The sequence below is a fragment of the Notamacropus eugenii genome, chromosome 2 (genome assembly GCF_028372415.1).
Source record: "Notamacropus eugenii isolate mMacEug1 chromosome 2, mMacEug1.pri_v2, whole genome shotgun sequence".
Taxonomy (NCBI): Eukaryota; Metazoa; Chordata; class Mammalia; order Diprotodontia; family Macropodidae; genus Notamacropus; species Notamacropus eugenii.
In genome coordinates this window covers 395,486,710-395,508,574 of record NC_092873.1, presented here as the reverse complement: position 1 = coordinate 395,508,574, position 21,865 = coordinate 395,486,710, and the positions used below count along the sequence as shown (strand labels likewise).

The 21,865-nt window shown below is 37.5% G+C and overlaps 1 protein-coding gene across 5 annotated transcripts in view; it reads left to right on the top strand.

The window, feature by feature from the left end:
• LYST (lysosomal trafficking regulator) overlaps window positions 1-21,865 on the top strand; it is a 261,878-nt gene that overhangs the window by 34,414 nt on the left and 205,599 nt on the right. For 3 of the 5 annotated variants that reach the window (XM_072647544.1, XM_072647545.1, XM_072647541.1), the window contains exon 1: window positions 4,726-5,017. The exons of 1 other annotated variant lie outside the window; for it this stretch is intronic. The gene's annotated coding sequence lies outside the window, so the exon portion shown is untranslated. Of the gene's footprint in view, window positions 1-2,210; window positions 4,456-4,725; window positions 5,018-21,865 lie in introns of those variants that run through there. One more of the 5 variants, XM_072647542.1, reaches the window with a different exon arrangement.

Here is a 21,865-nt window from a genome sequence, read left to right as displayed (position 1 = left end):
TCCATTTATATTTTCCAGTGTTGGAAGTCTTCAATTTGAGTCTTCATATACCAATTTACATAGCACGTTAAGATTTATAAACACTTCCTATACAACTACCCTGTAGAAATATTTACAAAGATACCAGTTGTATTATTATCATAAACATTAAAGATATTGGAGAAGGGTAACTTCTTTTTTGTATTTTATTTTTAATGAAAATTTAAGTTATTTTTAAGCCATTTTTTTCTTTTCATTCAAAAGAAACCCAGAGACTTAGATCATCATTTAACCACTGTGGCACTTAGTTTCTCCATTTGTAAATATAGTCAGGCATCCATGACATAGTTGAGTGAAAGTCGCATTAAAAGACCACATAGGACCAGTGTTTGGTAGTATGATGGTAGACATTGTCTCTATCTTTCTGGATTGTATCATAGATGAGAAAGTTGAAATTTGGAAAGTTTAAATGATCTGCCCAAGATCATACGACTGGTAGCCTAGCAGTGGGAAGCTGTTTCCCTGCTGCTTTTTTAGTGGCTTGATCCTTTACAGATGTGAGGAAATTCAGCCTCACTCAACCAGCCTTAATTTTTCTAAGGGTCAGGGCCAGAAATCTTTTAAGAGAGAATAACATTTTGGAGAAAGGATAAATAGGACTAGAACTTTTAAAAGTCACATTGCACTACAAATGTGATTTTTCATTTTATGTCAAAGACTTTACACCAACCTCATAATGCTGATCTAAACATTTTACTACTTAATTTAATATATATTGTATTGTAGATTGAGTGCTGAAAGGAAACTTGGAAATCATCTAGCCCAATATGTTCATTTACAGATTAAAAGATCATGGCTCAAAGAGCGTGACTTGAATAGGATCACACAGCTAAGCTGGAGAGCCAGACTCTGAATCCTCAGTTCTTTGACCCCAGAGCCACTGACTTTCTACTATGCCACACTGCCTCTCAAAATGTAACATGGAGTACAGAATATCTCCTTTGATGAAGGCCAACATACTGGGAACAGCTGGCTTTGCTTTTTCCCCTTTCTTTTGGTTATTACCTGAGAGTAACTTAATTATCTGAGCCCCAATAACACCAGGAATGAAGAATGAGTTTGAATGTTACCAACTATTTTCTGCCCTCTGTTATCTCCAGAAGACAAATTACAAGCTCCATGAGAGGAATGGTGTCTTGGTTAAAATTTGTATATCTTCTAGCGTCTAGCACAGTATCTTGTACACAATAGGCATTCAATACGTGGCTGTTTAATTTTTGGTTGTGATTGGAGACTAAAATCTAGGCTTTTTAAATCCTATTCTAGTATTCTTTCAGTTATACTTTTAAAAAAGTTTTATTGGTAGCTTTTATTTTTTCATTACAGTAATTTCTGGATTTCGTATCTTTCTACCCCCCTGGAATTGAACCTTCCCTTATAACAAAACAAAAATTAGGCAACAACCATGCAATACTGTGATGGTGTCTGATAACATAGGCAACATTTTCCCTTTGTAGTTTCCCAGTTTCTGTGCCTAGGAGGGTGAGGTATGTTTCATTCTCTGTTTTCTGGGACAATTACTATTTTTCAGTTACTTAGAGACTGGTTCCTTTTAATGACCTTTTAATTTACATTGATATTGTCACTGCAGGTATTGTTCTTCTGGTTGTTTTTCCCCATTCTGTATTAGTTCATACAAATCATCACATATTTCCTTGACCTCTTCATATTTATCATTTCTTACTATACAATTAAATTCCAATACATTTATATATTGCATTTTTCTTAGCCATTCTTCAATGGATGGGTACCAATTTGTTTCTAATTCTTTGCTACCACAAAAAGTGCTGCTATGAAAATTTGGATATTTGTAGGACCTCTACTTGTTTTTACACCTAGAAGCATATACCCAGTAGTGGAGTGGTTAATGGAGCTGCATTAAAATGTATGAACAGTTTAGCTACTTTTCTTGCTGGTAGAGCAATGGATAGAGCACTACATTTAGAGTCAGGAAGATGTGAGGTCAAACCTTGCCCTAAACATTTACCAGCTATGTGACCCTTGGCAAATCAATGTGTCTTAGCCTTAGTGTCATCATCTGTAAATGGGGATTATAATAGCTCCTACTTCATGGAGGTGTTGTAGATTAAATGAGATAACATATTACAGTGCTTTGCAAACTTTAAATTATTATTTAAAGTTAGTTATTATTTCCTTGTCTAATTCCAAATTGTTTCCCCAATTCATGGACCTCTATCTTCTTACATCACTGTCTTCTTACATTATCTTTAACACTGATTGTGCTTCTCAACCATTTTTGCAAATTTTCCTCTATCTTTTGTGTTCTTCTGGAATAATTTCCATGTTAATTTAATGTTTAAAAATGATAGCAACTACCTATGATCTATATCAGCTCTTGTGTCACTTTGGATTGAAGTAGTTTATGGGAGGTTAGTACTGATTATAAAGCAATCTTGAATTGATCAGAAGTACAGGAGGGGCCGCAAGATGAGCAGGGTTGATATTGACATTTATATTACTCAAACTAGAGGATAAGAACTCTTGGAATTTTTGCAAAACATGTTATTGATCTTGATTGGTATTTCATCCCTAGCCAGCTGCTTAACTGTTACACCCTTGGGACTTCTATCAATGCCCTGCTTCCTTTGGCAACAGCAACAGGAGGTGGGCAGTTGGGGTTCGGGTCATCTTGAAGGGGTAGGGTAGAGATGTTCCAAATGCTAATCTGTCACAGCATCATCTAGCATGTTGGGCCCCAAACACAAATAGGTATGGTAAGAAAAATACATTTATATAGCACTTTAAGGTTTGCTCAACACTTCCATCACTTTCCTTAGTAGGCAAGGAAATTATCGATCCCATTTTATACCTAATGGAGAGACTGAAGTATGCCCTTATAGAAGTTTAAGCATGCATGGATCTAAGCTGGACTTCCCTGGCCACACTATATGCCCAGAGCTAAAGGACTTTGGGGCAATGCTGCAGTCTGTTGGTCCCCCTGCTAGGAGCAGGGGAAGGGGCTCTAGGTCAAAGAGGATTGGTCACTGAGCCAAGAAGAACTGACTACTAAGTAGACTTTAAGACTCTGGCACTCCCTATCAACCCCACCCAAATCATGTTGTTCAGTCATTTTTGTTTATGTCCAACTCTTCACGACTCCATTTTGGGGTTTTCTTGGCAGAGACACTGGAGTAGTTTACCATTTCATTGTCCGACTCACTTGACAGATGAGGAAACTGAGAGCAAACTGGGTTAAGTGACTTGTTCAGGGTCACACAGCTAAGAAGTATCTAAGGCCAGATTTGAACTCTGGAAGATGTTTTCCCTGAATCCAGGCCTGACACTCTATCTGCTGTGCCACTGAGCTACGCCATTGTACACAGATTCTTCCCCCTCACTTTCCCCCCCTCCATCCAGTCATGGCTTGGGATTGCATATGACATTGAGAGCATGTATGCTGACTTGGACAATTAATGAGCTTTGACCTCAAGTCTTGGCTTCTGCTTTGTGTTTTTTTCTCTGAGTGTAGGTGGCCAAACAGCAACCATAGAGAGATAAGACTTTTCAGGGGCGACTACTCCTGGAGTTTGGGAGCTCCTGGATCCCTTGGTCATAGTGGACTGGCAGCAGCATGAGTTTTTGATTAGCTAGTCCCTTCTCCAAGAAGATACCTATTGACAAAAACATGAGCCCAAGCCGTGGCTTGCTAGGAGATACAACAAAGATGAAAGGGCTACTTAGTAATCTTATGAAATGTTTCATGTTTTGATATTTTAAGTATCAACCTTTACGGAGAATACAACAGGAGTTGAGGGTTACTGTATCACATTTTTAAGTCTTTGTCAATGTTCGGTTAAGAGCCTATGGTGTTTCAAGCATGTGGGTGTGTTTGCAGTGCCTGTTTAGGAAATAAAAAGTTCTGTAACTGAATTTCATTATACATAGGGTGCCTTTACAAGAAGTTACTTTGGAGAAGTCCCCAGAGGTGAGCCAAATCTAAGTTTTGTGATTTTCCTCTGGGGTTTTCTGGGATAGATAGCATAAAGAAACACAGAGAAGAGCGAGCCAGGCTCTCCCAGGACTCACGTGATCTGCTCGAAGCTCAGAGCTGGGGCCCTTAAGTGGGGGAAACCTAGCCCCAGGCCCAGCACCAGCAGGTCGTCTCCACGAGAAGAGGAACGCTCAAGGGACTCGTTATCTCATCTGGAAAGGGTTTAAGGGGACACGCCAGGAAAACAAGTCTCCCCAGCTCTCATTCACAGGATGACAACGGCTACCCTTTCGGCGGCCTTCGCCCAGAATGCCACAGGCTGCTTTGCATAATTCCTTCTCTGATGACCAAAAGCGGGGCACTTTCCTCTGGGATTCTGACCTCGGCTTCCCTCTCTCAATCTCCATCTGCCTCTAGCGGGGCCTGCATCCAAACCTCCAGCCCGGTGCCTCGCGTGGAAGAAGGTACACGGGGGCGCGGGGGGGGGGGGGGGCGCAGTTCAGGCTCTGAGGCGGGAACTCCAAGCCCACGTGCGCTCCCCAGCACCAGCCCAGTGTTTGCCCAGGCATCGCCTCCCCTTCCCCCCACCAACTGAGCCGCAGCCAATCAACCCTCGTTATAATCCCTCCTCCCCTGGCGCCGAGGCCCCGCGCGTCACGTCGAGGAGACGTCAGCTTGGATCTCCTCCGGGAGAGCCGGGGAGGGGGAGGGGAGGCGGAGGCGAGGGGGAGGCGGAGGCGGAGGCAGAGACGGAGGAGGGCGGGGTGGTGGTGAAGCCTCTTGCGCAGGCGCGGGAGAGTGGCTTTGGGCTAGGGAAGAGGGTAGCGGGGAGGGGGGGGGGGGGCTGGTGTTCCCGGTTTCCTGGGTTACTGAAGCGGGGCGGAGGGCTTGGCAGTCCGGCGGCGGCTGCAGCGGCTGCAGCGGCTGGAGCGGCAGCTACGACTCCGGCGACGACCACGACGACGACGACGCGGGATTCTCCCCGCCTGGGGGAGGGGGAGCGCGCGGCGGCGGCGGCGGCAGCAGGTAAAAGCCTCCGTGCAGGCCCCCAGCCCTGGCGTCCCTGCGCGAGCGCCCGGCGCTTTCGGGGGCTGCGGCCGCTCCCGGCCGGCTCGGCTCCGCGGGCACCCGCGGGAGCCCCGGCCTGGAATGGGCGTCTTCTGCCGACGCGGAGCCGCCCGTGGGCGCTCAGTGCCCCAGCAGCGTGGGGCGCACCAGCCCTCTGGGTTTGGTCGGCTCTGGCTTCGTTTCCTTTGCGTGGCCGCGCCGCCCGGGCACTCGCCCGGTTTTCCTCTTGCAAGGGAGGAGGTGGGATTTAGGGACGGGCATGGGGTCCTTTATTTTCGAGTGGCTTGACTCGGTGGGGAGTGTCGAGCATCCTCCCCCTCCCCTCCTAGGGCCTTGGGAGGAGTGCTGGCTGAGGTCAGAGGTCGAGAGGGAGCTCTGACCCTGAGGCTGGGGGTCATTCCCCCCCTTCTCCCTTTCCCAGCCGATCTGGTCTCCCTGTCATCTCCCTTCCCTGACCTCTCCCTGCCGTGGCACCAGACCGCATCCCTCCCTTGTAAGCTGGTGTTGCCCAGGGGAATCTCCACTCTCCCGGGAGCATTGGGAGCCACGGTTGAGATGCTGCGAATCTTGGCTAAAACACAGAATTGTACCCCAAGGAGACCTTGGACTTGGGAAGAGCGGGAGGGCTGGAGGGGAGTTTTGGGGTTTCCAAAGGAAAACTCTGAAAAGTGTTTGCAAAGCCGTGGGGGGAGCCCTCTGTGAGAAGTGTTCCTGGTCTCAGTTATCGCTGTTAAATCATCTCCAGTCTTCCCTAAGTAAGAAAACTTAGTAGTAGATACATTTTTTAAAGCTGATTGGAAATTTGTAAGATTGAAGACATAGACATAGGCATGTCTTGGCCATTTAACAGAATGATAACAAAACTGAGCGGGTTTTCTTGTAGTCATATGATTTTAGAATTTCAAAGGTTTTTAGCTATCTTTTTCCAACCTTTTTTTTTTTTTTGCAGATGAGGAAACTAAGGCCCGTTAGAGGTGACTTATCTTACCTACCCGATAGTTGTGAGGAAAACCCTTTGTAAATGTGTTCATTATAATTATTAATACTTCTTTTTAATTTCACACAGCTAATTAATATCAGAGCTAGAATAGAAACTGTTTTCTGTCACATCTCTGGGCCTCACTTTCTTTTTTTCTTTCATTTTCTTTTTTTGGCAAATAATATTTTATTTTTTCCAGTTACATGTAAAGATAGTTTTCAACATCCATTTTTTATAAGATTTTGAGTTTCATATTTTTTTCTCCCTCCCCAAAATGGCAAGCAATCTGATGTAGGTTATACATGTGCAATCTTGTAAACATATTTCCCCATCAGTCACGTTGTGAAAGAAGAAACAGAACAAAATGGAAAAGCCACAAAAAAAAGTGAAAATACTATGCTTCAATCTACATTCAGACTCCATAGTTCTTTGTATGTGGATAACATTTTCCATCATGAGTCTTTTGGAATTGTCTTGGATCATTGTATGGCTGAGAAGAGCTAAGTCAGTCATAGCTGATCATCACACAATGTTGCTGCTACTGTGTACCATGTTCTCTTGGTTGTGCTCCCCTCACTCAGCATCAGTTCATTCAAGTCTTTGCAGGCTTTTCTGAAGTCCACCTGCTCATCATTTCTTATAAAACAATACTCTTCCATTACATTCACATATCTCAACTTGTTCAGCCATTCTCCAGCTGATGGACATCCCCTCAATTTCCAGTTCTTTGCCACTACAAAAAGAGCTTCTCTAAATATTTTTGTACATGTGGATCCTTCTCCATTTTTTTATGATTTCTTTAGGATACAGACCTAGTAGTGGTATTGCTGGGTCAAAGGGTATGCACAGGTTTTATAGCCCTTTAGGCATGGTTCCAATTTGCTCTCCAGAACGGTTGGATCATTTCAGAACTCCAGCAGCAGTGCATTAGTGTCCCAGGTTTCCCACATCCCCTCCAACATCCAGCATTTTCCTCTTCTGTCATATTAACCAATCTGATAGGTGTGATCTCAAAGTTGTTTTAATTTGCATTTCTATAATCAGTAGCAATTTAGAACATTTTTATATGACTATAGATAGCTTTGATTTCCTCATCTGAAAACTGCCCCTTCATATCCTTTGTGACTATTTATCATTTGAGGAATGACTTGTATTCTTAAAAATTTATCTAAAAATATAGTTCTCTATACATTTGAGAAATGAAACCTTTATCAGAAAAACTTCCTATAAAAATTGTTTCCCATCTTTCTGCTTTTCTTCTAATCTTGGTTTTATTGGCTTTGTGCAAACCCTTTTAATTTAATATAATCAAAATTATCTATTTTGCATTTCATAATATTTTCTATTTTCTGTCTCTTGTTTGGTCATAAATTCTTCCCTTCTCCTTAAATCTGACAGGTAAATTATTCTTTATTCTCCTAATTTGCTTATGGTATCGCTTTTTATGTCTAAATTGTGTACCCGTTTTGACCTTATCTTGGGATATGGTATCAGATGTTAATCCATGCCTAGTTTCTGCCAGACTATTTTCCTGTTTTTCCAAGAGTTTTTGTCAAATAATGAGTTCTTCTACCAGAAACTGGAGGCTTTGGGTTTATCCAAGAGTAGATTGCTATTATCATTTACCGCTGTGTCTTGTGTACCTAACCTATTCCACTGATTCACCACTCTGTTTCTTAGCCCTTAAGAAATAGTTGTAATGATTGCTGTTTTTCATAAGAGTTTTAGATTTGTTATGCCTAAGTGACCTTCCTTCACATATTTTCGTTATTTCCCTTGATATTCTTGACCTCTTGTTCTTCCAGATGAATTCTATTTTTCTAGCCCTTTAAAATCATTTTTGGTAGTTTGATTGGTATGGCACTGAATAAGTAAATTAATTTAGATAGAATTGTCATTTGTATTATATTAGCTCGACCTACCTATGAGCAATTGATATTTTTCCTGGTCCTCATTTTCATCAGCAATTTGGTCTTCCCTTGAACTTAGACACCCAGAATATTTTTTGCTAATTCAGCCAATGACTGTTGGCTTTTATTTTAGTAATGTGCTAATTTAGTAACACCTTCTGAGATTATTTCTGTAATATGTTTTGGAGAACTTTAGTCAGTCAACTAGTATTTATTTAAGCACCTACTATGTGCTAGGCATATGGTAGGTCTGGTGATACAAAGAAAACCAAAAAACTGCCTCTGTTCCGTAGGAGCTCACTGTCTTTTTCAGTTGTTTTTACTATATTAGTAGTAGCAGTGATGCTATTTTTACTACTACAACCACTGCCATAGTGAAATAAAAAATTTTAAGGATGATTAATCATTATTTAGGGGCAACTAGGAGGTGCATTGAACAGAACACCAGACCTGGAGTCAAGAAGATCTGAATTCAAATGAGGCCTCAGACACTTACTAGCTGTATGATCCTGGGCAAGTCATTTAACCCTGTTTGCTTTAGTTTCTTCATCTGCAAAATGAATTGGAGAAGGAAATGGCAAACCACTTCAGTATCTCTGCCAAAAAAAACCCCAAAAGGGGTCATTAAGAGTGGAACATGACTGAAATGACTAAACAATAGTTCTCAACTTAGTTTATATCCTTTTTTTTCTGGGCAGGTAGGTTGCGTAGTGGAAAGAGCACTAGGGGCCTGAAGTCGGGAAGATCTGAATTCAGATTCAGCCTCAGACAGTAGCTCTGTGACTCTGGGCAAGTCCCTTAACCTTGTTTACCTCAGTTTTTTTATCTGTAGAATAAGCTGGAGAAAGAAATGACAAACCATTCCAGTATCTTTGCCAAGAAAACCCCAAATGGGATCACAAAACATCAGACACAATTGAAATGACTCAACAGTTTTTATTTGACTTAGTATTTTTAAGTTTTATTGGTGTCTTTTCCCCCATTTACTCCTCTGAAAAACAACTAAATTAAACTTACCCTCAAGATAAGTAAAATTCTACTGTCTTCAATCCTCTTTCTTTCCTCAGCTCATCTCCTTTAGAAATGAGAAGTGTATTTTACCCTATGTTTTCTGAGACCAAAATTGGAAATTGCAGTTTATCTGCGTTCACCTGTTTTTTAGTGTTAGCATTTATTTTTATTATTATACTTATGAGCGTGTTCTCTTAGGTCTACTTTCTTCTCTCTGTTTCACTTCACGAAAGTAGTTGACAATGTTGTCACATAGATCTTCCCAGTTATGTAGCTATTGCATAATTGTAGCATTTAATCCAGATGTGAATGTTTTGTTCAACTTTCCCACTATCTCTGTGTTTTTGCTGTTATTTTATTTTGGACTAAGCTGGATGATCTCTCCACTGTTTTAATTTTGTATACTTTCTCTTAACATAAATATGAAATCTTGTACTAACTTCAAGTTTTTGAAAATGTCATTTGTGATATGAAAAGCCATAATATATATTTTTATATTCATTATATCCACACACATACGTATATACATAAATTATGGTATTTTTTGAGCATCTTCCTTTTATTCAACTTTGTCTAAGATATGTCTGAATCTATGAGATCAGTTTTTTGTTTGTTTTTGCTTTGAAATTGTTTATTTTAATATAGACCCCAGAAATCATATATTTTTGTCAAAACAGTATGACTTCACCTATCCATTTAATAAATGTGTGATTATTTGTAAATGAGCTCTAGCAATTAATAATGGCTTATATATCACTCCTAGCTAATTGTAATGAAGCATGATACATTTTGTTTCATGGAATGTTTTTTGAAATAAGTACATGCAATTTAAAAAAATATGCTTCTGTTATAATTCTATTTGGGAATACAGAATTTGATCTGTAAAAGCTCAAAATAAGTCAGTATCTGTCTTTGCCCTTTATGATACAGAGAATGGCAAAGAGGTTGATATTTTAAAGTTTAATCTAAAGTACATTTTGTTAAACATGTTAATATCTCAGCTTGTGAACTGATGATTAACTGATTTTAAATTGATTGTGGTCTGTCTGTTTTTGATACATTTGTATTGCTTGCACATCACTTACATTTCCCAGCATAACTTTCTGCTACCACCTCCCAGGGAGCTGTCCCTTTAAAGGGAGTATTAAAAAAAGAAAGAAATCAGTTCATTAAAAATAACTAACATCTGAAAAGTCAGTTATATGCAGTGTTGGTCAGTTGTTCCGTAGCCCCTCGTCACCTTTTCAAGGAAGGGGAGGAAAGAATACTTTCTTTTCATATCTCTTCTTTTCAGCCAAGCTTGGTAGTAGTTTCACAGCATTCAGTTTTGATTACTTGTAGTTTTTGTTTTATTCCATTTACATTGTAATCATTGCACATGTCATTTTATTTGTTCTATCTAGTTCTACTTTGTTATATCATGTCTTAACATGCTTCTATATACTGATAGTTTCTTAGTAATATTCTATTATGTTCATGTACCACAATCAAAATTGTTCAGCCATTCCATATTCAGTGGGCATATACTTTGTTTCCAATTATTTGCTTCTACAAAAAAAAATGCTATAAATAATTTGGTTTGCGTGGGACCTTGCTTTCTTATCCTTAATCTCTTGTGATTTATACTGATATTTATCCTCATGTACTATTAATGACCCTGCATCTTAGGAACACAAATAAGTAAGAAATGGAAAATGTTGATTTTTTTTAAATAAAAAAGTTTATTTCCCACCTGGCTGTACTCCTTTGGATTTCTCCATAACACCTTACCCAAGAACTTCATCCTGCAAAATCATATTAGTCCTGAAAGTCACACTTCATCCAGTACTCTGTGCCCCTGAGGCCCCTCAGATTGTAAGTCAGAGGGGACTCTCAGATCCTCCATTTAAGGAGGATAGCCATGCCATCCATCTCTTTATTTCATCTTACCCCCTCCTTCAGACTTCTCCATCATGCCCCAGGCTAGATACTTTTCCTCTCCTCCCATTTTTCAGCTTCCTTTTATTTGTTGTCTTCCTAGAATGTAAGCTCCTGGAAGAAAAGAACAGTCTTTTTTTGTTATTTGTATTCTCTTAAATGCACTTAGCACAGAGCCTTGGCAGACGTATATTGACTGACTGATTATCAAGGAACTATAGTTGTCTTTGGGCTCTAATATTACAGCCCTAGAAGTACTGTATGAAAAATGGCACTGAAGAAGAGGGATAGGAAGACCAGATGAACTAGACTAATTATACACAGAGGATGTGACACAATTTTGAGGGTATATCAATTATCAACTTATCCAAAAGTAGGAGAGATTTACAAAGCCATGGAAAAACCTTGATTCCTCTTGTTGCTGCAAATCTCATTTCTTCGAAAAATTTGTGAAAATAATCTGTGGACACATTGAAGGCATCTCTCATGAAGGTATGAGAAAGAAAATGATATTCTGCAGCAGACCACATCTTTATAGTTACACAATTGACTGAAAGGTATGGAAAACACAAAATCCCATCCATCTTATTGTTTGTTGACGCCTAACTATTTCATGATTGGAAGGCACCTTAGCAACTATCTAGTCCAACTTGAAAGAAATCCCCCATTTATCATCCAGCCCCTTTTTGAAGACATACAATGTAGAGAAGTCTCTCTATTCTACTTTTGGATGTTCTAATTGTTGGTTAGTTTTTCCTGATACCAAGCAAGTTCCATTCATTGTTTCTGCCCTTGAATAATTTAAGATCAGGTTCCTCTAGGAATCAATATGAAAAGACAGCTGTCATGGGATCCCTGAATCTTTTCTTCTCTGAGCTAAATATCTTCAGTCACTTAACTTGGTCTTCATATTTTGTGAGCTGAAAACCTTTACCATCCTGGTTGTGTTTTTCTGAGTGTTGTTCAGATTTAGTTTAGATAGAATGCCAGTTCCAAAGGCCTACTGGAGAGAGATGCAGTGTTATATGGGAAGAACAGTAAGGATACCAGTTTGTTTGGATCTTAGAATTTGGGAAACAGAATAATGTATAATAAACAAGACAGGAAAGTAGGTTGGGTCAAGTGTGGAGGGTTTTAAATACCAAATAGAGTTTATATTTGATTCTAGAGGTAATAGGGAGTCACTGGAGATTGAATAGAGTTGTTATTGTTGTTGTTGTATTTGTCCTTTGTTGTCAAAGAAGACCATGCCATCAGAAATGGTGACATGACTTGCACATGACTTTGTTTTGAGTGAGGGAGGGTTGTGTGCAAGGTCACCAGCCTCTCTTCTCCTCTAGAGCCATCTGAATCCAGGGACCAGATATTCATCAAGATGACTGGAGATGGCCCAGGATGCACTGGGAGACTAGGCCAAGGTCTATTCATGGGAAAATTCTTTTTTGTAAAGAGAATAGTAAGATCTCAAATAAGATCATTTTAATTAGTCAAAATTGAATGAATCATTTCTTAAGATGATAGTCATTTTAATTTTACGTTTTTACTAAGAAGATAATAAAAGAGAACACTTAATCTCTATAAATAAGTAAAGTCCAGCTCCTTTGATAACCAAAATATGCATGAATCAGTATAAACATTTAAAACCAAGAATCATTGTCTAATAGATAAGTAGTCAAAGGATAATGAAAATTTTCAAAAGAATTGCAGACATTTAACAAACTCATGATTGTTCCAAATCATTAATTGTTATTGGGAGAAATGTAAAATCAACTCTTAAGATTTTGCCTTACTTGTAGCAAATTAGTAAAGATAATAAAAGATAGGAATAATTATTACTTAAGGGGCTGCAAAAAGACAGACAGGTTAACACATCATTGATAGAACCATTCTGGTCCAATTTGGATTTATTCTAAGAACATGACCACACTCATTGATTCAAAGATCCCATTGCTAGGGATATGCTCCAAGGAGGTGAGAAACAGAAAGGTCCTATATTCATTAGAAGATACATAGCTACACTTTTTGTGATAGAAAAACAAAGTAGATACTCATTAAGAATAGCTAAATAAATTGCGGTATATGAATAATTAAATTTGTTACAATTATGCATATAATGAATAAGAGAAGATTGGAAGGTATTCAGGGATGGAGAACCTGTGGCCTCAAGGCCACATGTGGCCCTCTAGGTCCTCAAGTGTGGCCCTTTGACTGAATCCAAACTTCACAGAAGAAATACCCTTAATGAAAGGATTTGTTCTATAAAATTTAGACTCAATCTACAGGCCACACCCAAGGACCTAGAAAGGCCACAGGTTCTCCACTGGGTAACTGAAATAGAGTAAATTAAGCAAAGCTAGGAAAACAATATATGCTATGACAATAACAATGTAAATGGAAAGAACAATAAAATAAAACTCAACTGTTTATAATTATAATGACCAGACTTGGGCCTAGAGTAGAGAAAATGTACCCTCCTTCTTTTTGCAGTAATAGGGTATCATGAGTATGAAATATTAAATATACTGTGAAATATGATTGATTTGGTTTTGATGAACCTTTCTTTGTAAAATCTTTGTTACAAGAGATGGTTCACAGAGAAGGAGAGTAAGAGGAGAGTGATATATTCAGAAATTAAGATTATAGTTTAAAAAAATATACCAGTCAAAAATTTTAAAAATCTGGCACATTAGTTATAATTCATATTTCATAATAGTAATAATGTTACCTGTATTGTTAAGTTTGATATAAGATTGAGGTAGAGGATAAGATAACGAGTATGAAGTCAGGATGACCTACTTCAAGGTCTACCTCTGACACATCCTGGCAGTGTGACATTGGGCAAGTCATTTCAGTGTCCCAGGCAACTCTTTAAGACTATAAATTGCTGAATAGTTTCTAATTTGCATTGTCCTTGAGGGAATGTCCCCACTGAGTATTCACTGTGGTGTGGATCACTAATTATGGGTTTGGATTCTTTTCAAATTAATAAACATTTATGAAGATGCTTAAGTTTACAGAGAGCTTTTATCATCTCATTTACTCCTTATTTGTGAGATGGTAGGAATTATTAGACTAATTTTGTGGATGGGAACATAAGAGAGTCTCTTACTAACTTCTTGTAGTTACTAACCGTGATACTTCTGGTATCAAGTCCATTGCTCTTTATGAAAGAACTTGGAAATAGGATAAATTGCTTTGGATAGCCTTTAAGGAATTGTGGAAGATAGGAGCAAAAGTAGATATGGGTAAATGTCCCAGTTTTCTAAAAGAAGGAAAAAAGGTAGATTCTGTAAACAGCAGACCTGTAGTCTTCAGATCATTGCACTGTAAAATTCTAGAACAGATTATTAGACCAAGTGGTGATCTCTTGTGCTAACCTAGAACCTAAAATTATTGATTTCCCCTCAGCTTCCTTTGAATTCTAAGATTTTTTTCTCCTTTCCCTGAGCATCCTTCCTGTTTTTTTTTTCTTTGTTTTGCTAAGGTTTTTATTGAGGAGGCCTATTCCCTGTCTCCCCATCGCCTTTGTTTGTCATATTTACCACTATCCTGTGATATAGTCAAACACACACCCTTTATTTTGATCTAAGACTTATGTTATTTCCTTACATTTTCTGGTTATAAAATCATCAGTTATTTGTATGGGTGTGATTTAAGATTCTGTGGGAATTGTGTATGCGTGTATGTGATATGCATATTTTGGGGTCTTTTCTCAATCCTCAGTCTGCCTAACCTTTCTGCAGCCTTAGACCCTGTTAATCACCCTCTTCTTTATACTCCTGTTTTCATGACAGTGTTTATTTCTTGGTTCTCCTTCTACCTGCATGATCACTTCTTGGTCCCCTTTGCTGCATCTTCATCCAGGTTCTTCCTGTTAACTCTGGGTCTTTCCCATGGCTCTATCCTGGGCTCTCTTCTCCCACTGTACTATTTCACTTGGTAATCTCATTAGCTCTCATGAATTTTTTTGTGCAGATGATTTTCATATCAATCTAGCCATAACTTCTGTCCTGACCTCTATTCTTGCGCCCCTAACTGCCTCTTGGACATCTCAAACTGGATGTCTTATAGACATTAAATTAAAAAATATATAAAACTGAACTCATATTTTCCCCACTAACACTTCCCTCTTCCCAATTTCTTTATTATTATTGAGGGTACCACCATCCTCCCAGTTACCTACCCTCACAAGCTTGGTGTCATTCTTCACTTCTCACTTTCTTATCTTATAAACACAGGAGGGCCTTCTGTACAGGTACTTAGATCTGCTTTTTTAAAAAGAAAGCAACTTTTGAGAGATCAATAATCTACTTTAATCAAGCACATGTATCTTTCACTTAGTTCAGGGGAAAATGTCAGCACCCTGAACTTCAGAGAAAATGCAAACAGAGAAATAAAGATCAACAGATAGGGCTGGCCATAAGCAATACATACATCACAGGTCAACAGACAGATCCAACTGTCTTACCATTTTGTGTATATACATACATACATACATATATATGTGTGTGTGTGTGTACATATATCATTTTGTGTGTGTGTCTGTATATATATATATATATATATGTAAAAAAATGACTGTCCATAGTTTCATCTGGCATACAAACCTTCCAAAAATAAGCCCCAAAACAAAACCTTATCTCAGAATGTGTGCCTGAATAGAAATTAACAAAAGGTATTGAGGCCTATTAATGGGCGGGGAAGAACTTTAACTCCTCCCCCCACCTACCACTAGCCTTAAATTACCATTACATACCTTACCACCATATTTAATTAGTTGCTAAGTTTTGTTGATTTTACCTTTATAGCATTTCATATATTTCCCCTTCTCTCCTCTGATATTGCTTCTACCCTGTTTCAAGTCCTCATCACATCTTACCTGAATTATTGCAATAGCCTTTTTGGTTGAGCTGCCTCAAATCTTTCTTCCCACTCCACTCCATCCTGTACTCAGTTGTCAAATTGATTTTCCTAAAGCATAAGTCTGAACATGTCAGCCTTCTATTTAATAAACTCCAGTGGCTCTCTGTTATTTCCAAGATCAAATATAAATCCTGTGTTTGAGTTTTAGCTCTTCATAATCTGACCTCTTGCTCCCTTTCCAGTCTTCTTATATCTTACTTCCTATGTATTCTTTGTGATCCAGTAATACTGGCCTTCTTGTTTTCTTTGAATAAGATAATCCATCTCTGGACTCTGCATTTTCAGTGGCTGGCCCTTATTCCTACAAATCTCCCTCATTATCTTTGCTTTATGGTTTTCTAAAAGTCTCACCTTATGCAAGAAGCCTTTTTTATTCTCCCTCCCCCCCAATCAGTTTTGTCTTCCCTCCAAGATTATCTCCAGTTTACCCTGTATATATGTATGTTTTGTATGTACAACTATGTATGTACATAGTTTGCGTGTTGTCTCCTCCATTAGACTGTGTTTGAGTTCCTTTCCAGCATGGACTGCTTGTTGATTGTTTTATTGCCTTTCTTGTTGGCCTTAGTGCTTAATCAAGGGCCTAGCATAATAGTAGGTATTTTATATATGCTTCTTTACTTGTGTGTACGTACGCACACACACAATATCATACGTTGTTGTTAACGCTTGAGGGCAGCTGGGTGGCCCAGTGGGTAGATGGTGTGCCATGCCTAGAACCAGGATGTCCAACCTCAGTCACTTACTCGCAGTGTGATCCTGAGCAAACCAGTTAACTTTTGTTTGCCTCAGTTTCCTCATCTGTAAAATGGGAATGATAATTATAGCATCTACCTCCCAGGGTTGTTGTGAGGATTAAATGATATTTATACTGTTTAACACAGTGCTTGGCACATGGAAGGTGCTATGTAAGTGCTAGCTATCATTGTTATTATTCATAGACATTATTAGTGGTAACAGTAGTAGGATGGGGAATAGAGATAGGACTAGACATGTATTTTCATCAGTATAGGGAACTCTCAGATCAGGAAACTTCCTCTACCAATATAGGTTGGTGCCATCTCTACAGTATATAATCTTAGACAATTGCCTAGTGCTAAGTGACTTTCCCAGTCACAGCCACCATGTGCATTTACATGTATTCATACAATTAGCTTTTATATGTATACACAGATAGGTATGTATATATACATATGCCTGTCTGCATACATACGTGTATATTCTATACAACAGTGCACAATGAATAAAACAGTGGAAAATACATTTAGATAGTTAAACATATCCACCTATCTGTATGCATGCATGTATATATATGTATATATATATACAAATATATGTGCATATATGTATATGTGTATGCACACATACAAGAGAGAGAGGCCAACAGAGGTGGAACTTGAAACCAATTCTTTCTTAATCTCTAAAGCCTGTTTGTATACTTTGTTAGAATGCCTTCCAGGAACAATACTTTACACTTTGTATAATGTTTTACATTTTTAGAATATTTCTGTGGGAGATGGTAATGTTTAAATGCCTGAATGGCATTATTTCCATTTTACAAATGAAGAAGCAAAAGCTCAGAAAGTTGTGGGGTTTTTTAAACTTATTTAAAGACACACAGCTCGTTAGTGGCATAACTGGGACTAGAATCCAAGCCTCTTGACTTCCAGGCTCTTTCTACTTTATTTCTATTTAGTGCTAATTAATTTTCAGTTAATTTCTTTTGCTTCATTGTCTTTTGACATAAGAATAATAATTTCATTATTTTGAGCTTTTAATCTAGCATCCTAAATTTTAGAATTAATTTGAACAGTGCTTAGTTTTTTATATTAAATGCTCATTACTACTTTTGTTTATTAAGACTTTAATTCCTTTAAGAATAAAAGATAATTATGTTAATTGTTTTAAGAGCATGGTTACTCCACTGAATTTGATTGTACTAAATTAAAATATAATAAAAATGATTTTTTCTTGTTATCAGCAGTTTTGCTTGTTTAATAGGTAATCAATTACTTCAGACTATATATATTCAATGAAATATAAAATTCAGTGAGATTTTATTGGTGTAACTTTTGGGACTGCTTTAATAGCTTAATGCTCTTTTTATTGGCTTGTCTAAATTTTGTTCGACTGAGTCTTAGATATATATATGTATATATATGTAAATATATATATCTTAAATTATATTATAAAATCATCCTGATCATACTGAATTTTCCCCAAGGATACTGTTTGCACTTTTGCAATAATTTTCTAGTAAAACAATGGTTGTTTGCATAATTTTTTTCTTTTATGTGACTTTCTGCAGTGTCAATTACTTATGTTCCAGAATATAGGAAATTTCCTCTTTTATTTTTTTCTAAAGGCAATAATTTAATATTACTTTTGACTTTTAATCTTTTTCTCTTTTCCCTAACTTCATTTTTTTGTAGTGTATTTTTAAAGTACCCCATCACCATTAAAGTATTTTTCTTACCTATATACTGCCCCTTCAACAAGTTCAGCAACTTATGCTGACAAAACTGGTTTGGGAGTATTTAAGCATTTTCTCTTTATTCTTGGCTATTTCAATAGATATTTCCTTTTTTAAATTAAATGCATCTTGGGAAACTGATTGATATATACCAAATTTCTTACTTTATGTGTTGATCATTTTTTAGTGGCCTTCATTTCTAGACTTAAGGCAGATCAGCAGCCAGAAGAAATCATGGGTTGGACAGAAGTGTGCTTTATGAAACATGATTAGCTTTATGGATTGTCTTTCATTCCATTTATATTTAATGCTAGGAAATAGTTGTAAAGCATGGCAGATGTAAGAAAAAAATAAGTTTGAGGTTAATTATGTTACTTCTTTATTACTTCTCTCTTTCCTTTCTTCTCTCAGTTTTCATCTTCTTAATTAGTGTGTAGAACTTCCATATTTTTTTTTGGTAGCTTTTCTGACAGACCATCTAACTCAGTCCTTGGCTATCAATTTGATCTCAGTGTTATATATGCTTCTGCTTTGAAAGGTTTTGTAATAGTCCAATTGTGAAAAAGTGTTTGCTCTGTAAACCAGACTTTATTTCTTTGGAGCTTATAAAGCAGCATTTTTTTGCAGTCTTGATATTCAGAAACTCATGAGGAGACAGACTAATACATGTGCACTTGTACTCTTTTGTAAAGGAAAAAAGTGTATATAATCCCTGCAATTATCCTAATGCTGAGAAAGATCTCATGAGTTACAAATATCATCTTTCCATGTAGGAATGTAAATGGTTCAACTTTAATAAGTCCCTTATGGTTTCTCTTTCCTGTTTACCTTTTCATTCTTCTATTGAGTCTTGTATCTGAAAGTCAGATTTTCTATTTAGCTCTGGTCTTTTCAACAAGGGTACTTGAAAGTCCTCTCTTTCATTGAAGTTCCATTTTTTTCCACTGAAGTATTATATTCAGTTTTGCTGGATAGGTGATTCTTGATTTTAATTCTCTCTCCTTTGACCTCTGGAATATCATATTCCAAGCCCTCCAAAACCTTAGTGTAGAAACTTCTAAGTCCTCTCTTTTCCTGATTGTATTTCCACAATACTTGAATTATTTTCTTCTGGCTGCTTGTAGTATTTTCTCCTTGAACTGGGGACTCTGGAATTTGGCTATAATATTCCTAGGAGTTTTCCTTTTGGGATCTCTTTCAGGAGGTGAGTGGTGGATTCTTTCCATTTCTGTTTTACCCTCTGTTTCTAGAATATCAGGATAGTTTTCCTTGATAATTTCTTGAAAGATGATATCTAGGCCCTTTTTTTGATAAAATTATCCCTCCTGGATCACTTTTCCAGGTCAGTTGTTTTTCCAATGAGAACATTTCACGTTGTCTTCTATTTTTTCAATTTTTTGTTTTTGTTTTATGATTTCTTGATTTCTGAAATTTCAGTAGCTTCCCTTTACTCCATTGTAATTTTTAAAAAATTTAAATTAATTTATTTGTTTTCAGTTTTCAACAATCACTTCCATAAGTTTAAAATTTTCTCCCCCTCCCTCCCTGAGACGGCATGCAATCTTATATGGATTCTACACATACATTCTTATTAAACATATTTTCACATTAGTCATGTTACACAGAAGAATTAAAACAAAGGGGAGAAACTGTGAGAAAAAACAAAACAAAACATAATACAAGAGAAAACAGTTTGCTTCATTCTGCATTCTGATTCCATAGTTTTCTCTGGATATGGATGGCATTTTGCCTCAACAGTCCTTTGAGAATGTTTTAGGTCCTTGCATTGCTGTGAAGGGCTAAGTCTGTCAGAAACAGTCTTTATACACTGTGGCTGTGTATCATGTTCTCCTGGTTCTGCCCATTCCACTCAGCATCAGTTCATATAAGTCTTTCCAGGTTTTTCTGAAGTCTCTGTGTTCATCATTTCTTATAGCACAATAGTATTCCATTACATTCATATACCACAACTTGTTCAGCCATTCCTCAGATGGGCATTCTCTCTTTCCAGTTCTTGGCCACCACAAAAAAGAACTGTTATAAATATTTTTGTACATGTGGGACCCTTTCCCATTTTTATGCTCTCTTTGAGATACAGCCCTAGAGGCAATATTGCTGGGTCAGAGGGTATGCACATTTTTATAGCCCTTTGGGCATAGTTCCAAATTACTCTCCAGAATAGGTGGATCAGCTCACAGCTCCACTGACAATGAATTAGTGTTCCAACTCTCCCACATCTTCAGCCTTTATCATCTTCCTGTTTTGTCATGTTAGCCAATCTGATAGATATGATGTGGTACCTCAGAATTGTTTTGATTTGCATCTGTCTAGTCAATAGTAATTTAGAGCATTTTTTCATATGACTGTAGATAGCTTTAATTTCTTCCTCTGAAAACTGCCTGTTCATATCCTTTGACCATTTATCAATTGGGGAATGACTTGTATTCTTGTAAGTTTGTCTGAGTTCTCTATGTATTTTAGAAATGAGACCTTTATCACAGACAGTATTTACAATAATTCCCAGTTTTCTGCTTCTCTCCTAATCTTGGTTGCATTGGATTTGTTTGTGCAAAAACTTTTCAATTTAATGTAATCAAAATTATGCATTTTGCATTTCATAATGTTCTCTATCTCTTGTTTGGTCATAAATTTCTCCACTCTCCATAAATCTGACAAATACACTATTCCTATTCCCATCCTCCCCTAATTTGTTTGTAGTAGCAATCTTTATGCCCAGAGAGTGTACCCATTTGGACTTTATTCTTGTGTATGGTGTCAGGCATTGGTCTGTGCCCAGTTTCCATTACACTATTATCCAGTTTTCCCAGCAATTTTGGTCAAATTTCTTATCCCAGAAGCTGGGGTCCTTGGGTTTATCAAACAGTAGACTGCTACATTCATTGACTACTGTGTCTTGAGTATCTAACCTATTCCACTGGTCTACCCCTCTGTTTCTTAGCCAGTACCAAGTGGTTTTGATGATTACTGCTTTATAATACAATTTGAGATCTTGTATGGCTAGGCCACTTGCCCTAGCATTTCTTTTTATTAAGTCCCTTGATATTCTGGACCTTTTTTCTTCCAGATGTGAATTTTGATATTATTTTTTTCTAGCTGTAGAAAATAATTTTTTGATAATTTGATTGGTATGGTGCTAAATAAGTAAATTAGGTAGAATTACCATTTTTATTATATTAGCTTGGCCTACCCATGAGCAACTGATGTTTTTCCAATTACTTAAAACTGGCTTATTTGTTTGAAAAGTGTTTTGTAATTGTGTTCATATACCCTGGGTTTGTTTTGGCAGGTAGACTCTCAAATATTGTAGTGGCTACCATAACTTTAAATGGTATTTCTCGTGTATCTCTTGCTGTTGGACTTTATTAGTAATATATAGAAAAGCAGATGATTCATGTGGGTTTATTTTTGTATCTTGCAACTTTGTCAAAGTTGTTTATTATTTCAAGTAGTTTTTAAATTGATTCTCTAGGATTCTGTAAGTATATCATCATATTGTCTGCAAAGAGTGATAACTTTGTTTATTCTTTGCCTACTCTAATTCCTTCAATTTCTTTTTCTTCTCCTATTACTAA